The 4,038-nt window shown below is 39.5% G+C and overlaps 1 long non-coding RNA gene across 1 annotated transcript; it reads right to left on the bottom strand.

Moving 5' to 3' along the window:
* Nucleotides 1-378: 378 nt before the first annotated feature.
* LOC147155403 (uncharacterized) lies at nt 379-3,379 on the bottom strand. The gene is made up of 3 exons (XR_015092258.1): nt 3,220-3,379; nt 1,920-2,061; nt 379-555 (listed from the first exon to the last, which is right to left on the bottom strand). It is a non-coding gene; the product is annotated as an uncharacterized LOC147155403 (long non-coding RNA).
* Between the last annotated feature and the right edge of the window lie 659 nt (nt 3,380-4,038).

Here is a 4,038-nt window from a genome sequence, read left to right as displayed (position 1 = left end):
CACTTTCATATCTGGCATGGGTATCTTCCATCCCACCCAGAACTTCAGGAGTCTTTTAAGATTCTCTTGAGACCCTAAAAAAAAGGAGAAAAAAAGTGGAATTAAGCTGTGCATGCTATTAAGTAACAATAATCAATTAGATTACTGTTTTTATAATTTAATTTATGTATTTTTTTGAGAAAAAAACAGGTTCTGCAACATCTGGGAAAAAAAGTGATCCCTGCTAGAGGATGATCATTTAAGAAAATCAAATCACAGATGTATCTATAAATTAAAATTCTGCCTTGTAGCAATATGTGTATGCTTATGCTTAATACTCATAATACAACTTGTGTTCATAAACAAGAAAAAATGGTTAAAAAAACCTTGATTTTCAACCACATTTGAAAATCTGCATTTATGCATTACAAAATGTGCACAAATATCAACATGTAATTTACCTGTCCTCACAAACTGACGCAAGTACCCCATTATTCTACATCTACAGTCAACGGAGTAACCATCTTCATCGTCCAACCCAGATTCCTCAGGCCATTTGATTAGGTCCAAAACAACCTAGGACAGCAAATGAGACAATCATTATGGCACCATAGTTGGCATTGAACCAATTCATTCTATTTTACAATTTTCTCTCTAATTTATACATATGGTCAATCCACACATGGGGTGTTAATTGTGTGAAGGCTGATGTTGTGGTCTCAACAGCCTAACAATGAAATGTGTATCCTGCTGAGGAGAACATGTGATTGTTGATTTCTCGTCAGACTTTGTTCAAGGTTGGAATTGTTCACTGAAAATGATTCCAAATCAAAATTTCCTTGGAACAAGGAAAAAACATTAAAAATGTTTGCATAACTGAACATATGATGACGAATATTCAATAATATAACCCTAACCCTAAGCAAACACTCTCCCTCTCATTTGGATATGGGCTTAAAGGTTGTATCTAACTGTGCGTCAAAGGTTTGCATGCAAGGGACTGTGCATGTAGCGAGTTTTTCTTTGTTGTCAGTTTTTAATTATTATTTATTCTAAGGTTGCAAAGATGTTCTCAAGACACTTGCAAAGTATATTTACGGCACCAAACATTCTATGTAAATCGCAAAGGAATAATGAACATGTTGAAATTTCTTTGCGAGTGTCTGCCACACAGCGGCTGAAATGAGTTTCTTCCGTTGGGTGTCCGGGCTTTCCCTTAAGAGATTTGGTGAGAAGCTCAGTCATCCGGGAGGGACTCAGGGTCGAGCCGCTGTTCCTCCGCGTGGAAAGGAGCCAGTTAAGGGGGCTCGGGTATCTGGTTCGGAAGCCTCCTGGACGCCTTCCTGGAGAGGTGTTCCGGGCATGTCCCACCGGCGGCAGACCCTGGGGACGACCCAGGACATGCTGGAGAGACTATGTCTCTGGGCTGGCCTGGGAACGCCTTGGGATCCAGCCGGAGGAACTGGTTCAAGTGGCTGAGGAGGTCTGGGCTTCCCTCCTAAAGCTGCTGCCCCCGTGAATCCGACTCCGGATTAGCGGTAATAAATGGATGGATGGGTGGTGGGTCTGGCAAACATCTTTGCAACCTTGAACTAACCCTAATGAAAAAATAAATATTTTTTTGTTTTGCCAGACTGTCACATCAAATCAAAATTGATATAGCTCCTTTCATACATTACATTGCAACTCAAAAGCGTTGAGTGAGTAAAACATCCATAGTACAGCACAAAGAAAACCCTAACCTTCCCCCCAACATGCCCATGAGCAGGCTCACTCAAACTCGCACAACCTTTAAAAAAAAGTGTAATTAAGTTATCTGGTCAATCTTGACCTAATGAATTCCGTTTGCATTCCCATAAATTCCAGTTAATTCCCATGCAAAAAAAATTATTTTGAAAATTACAGACATTTTGGAATCCTAGACATGCTTCATTGAATACCTCCACACTGCACTCAGACTTTGTTTCTGTTGGAAAAACTGATGCCACTGCATCGGGTCGAGACTCCAATAACAGCATAATGAGGGTTTCTTTTAGTCCTTGCTTCAGCTGTTTGAGTTGGCGGGAGTTTCGGCCGAGCACCCTAAAGTATCACAGGGGTGAGTGAGGTATGGATGAAGGGACTCCAAGTAAATATATACATGCAGTAAATTCAATTCAATTATTACTCTGTGCACATTCAAACACTGGTCTGTATATATTGCTGTACAGCCGATCGCCCATACACACCGTGCAAGCCATTGGAGCCACAGGGCGACCATCTTACCTCTCCCATCCTGAGAGAAGACTACTATATATACTATAGGTATACATACAGATTAGACATATACAGCTCCTAGGCTCTTAGTGTCGGGCCGGGAGGCAGGTGTGGCAAGGTGGTCACAATTTTTTTAACAAGTGGACACTGGACAGTATGTGCTGCTTTGACGACCCCTTTTTTCTTTTATCGCTCAGTTCTTTAGACCCCAATATTAGATTTGGCAGAGGCATCTTTTGTTGAGTTAGTTATAATTAATTTATTAAAAAATGTACAATTTTCCTCCTACAACCCCCATTAAGCATATAATGTATACATGTATTTAAGGCAAGTTGTAAAATGTCTGAAGTCCTCTTGTTTATGTTTAATAAATTTATAAACATCGTAAATCAAATGTTCTCCAATTTCAATACGGTAAATATATTCGAGGATCGTGTGTGACATAATGTTCATTGTGACATATTGTGATGGCTGCGAGATATCAGGAGGGTATAATTTGATGCTCAAAGCCTGGTTTCCAGTTGATGCTGACAGGGTAGATTTGTTATTTGGAGAGGATTTAAAAAACGAAGAAATCGAGTTTGTGCAATAACTATAAAAAAACACTAAGTCATATTTCTTTTTCAGTCTTATTCAGGTGTTCCAAAGCATGATCAACAGCCACCCTGACTTGTTCCTCGCCTTGAAATGGGCGATATTGTTTGACGTCTCATCTATACAGCGCGACTGAGCCCGCTATCATTTTCTGTCACACAACCAACCGCGCATGCGCAAACATTTTTCATCAAAGATCCTCCTATAGGATTGTATGCCGAGAAACATTTCTTGAGAGTAATAATATGGAATTGGCCTATCGGCTATCCAGTTACATATACAGAGGTAATGTGTAAAATGTACATTTATCAAAGCATGATATACTGTTAGATAGGAGACACTTAAGTAGGACAACTTTTGATGGATATAACGCTAGTCAGCCACACTTACTGCATGCTGAAGTAGATTGTGAAGGAGCCAGGTGCTGTTACTAGCCGTTAATATAGGCATGTCCCATGCCAATGCCAGGTCATTAACAGCCGTTGTCTGACACTCATTGAGTCCTCTTTTTTCACTTGTTTCTTCCTTTCCAGCAGATTCTTGATTCTCAAACAGCTTTAAAAAGAAAATACCGCACATTTATTTCCAATAAATTACATTTAAAAAGTAAAAGTATAGTCCATATTTTTTCATTGAATGACAATGTTTTCCAATGGATAACCTTGCACTTTACCGTACTTACCGGGCGTATGGTCTCCCTGATGTCCATGTCTGCCACATCTTCTAACATGATTGTCGCTGTCTGTGGTGATTTACCAAGCAACACATGAATTACTGCTGGACTAATACCTAACAGACAAGGGCCCCCATGAAGGAAAGAATGTCCAATCATTCTTCCTGCCATGACAAACAGGTCATTCTGTGCAAATACTTGGGAAGTGGCAGGAATTAAATGATCTGGTTGGCCTTCAAACAGCACAGTGCCGCATGCGGTTCCTATAAAAAATTAAAAAAAATGTTAATGGGGTTTGCCATTTTATGTTCAATACGGTTATAATAACCACATGATTGCAATTTCCTGCCTATGATTGTGTATTAATCTTTAGATTGACAGATTTGTCATGTGTTATGGCTATGCTGTCTGTTGTTAGTTATTCATAGTATAGCTGAATGATAACTTGTATTTGCTGAATGATTAATTTACAATAATTTGCAATATAATCACTGACCATAACTAAAGCTGTCTGCCAGGATGGTGCACGTAATTCC

The sequence above is a fragment of the Leptonotus elevatus genome, chromosome 22 (genome assembly GCF_054856555.1).
Source record: "Leptonotus elevatus isolate MCC_2025b chromosome 22, RoL_Lele_1.0, whole genome shotgun sequence".
Lineage (NCBI taxonomy): Eukaryota > Metazoa > Chordata > Actinopteri > Syngnathiformes > Syngnathidae > Leptonotus > Leptonotus elevatus.
This window is presented reverse-complemented; position numbering and strand designations above follow the sequence as displayed.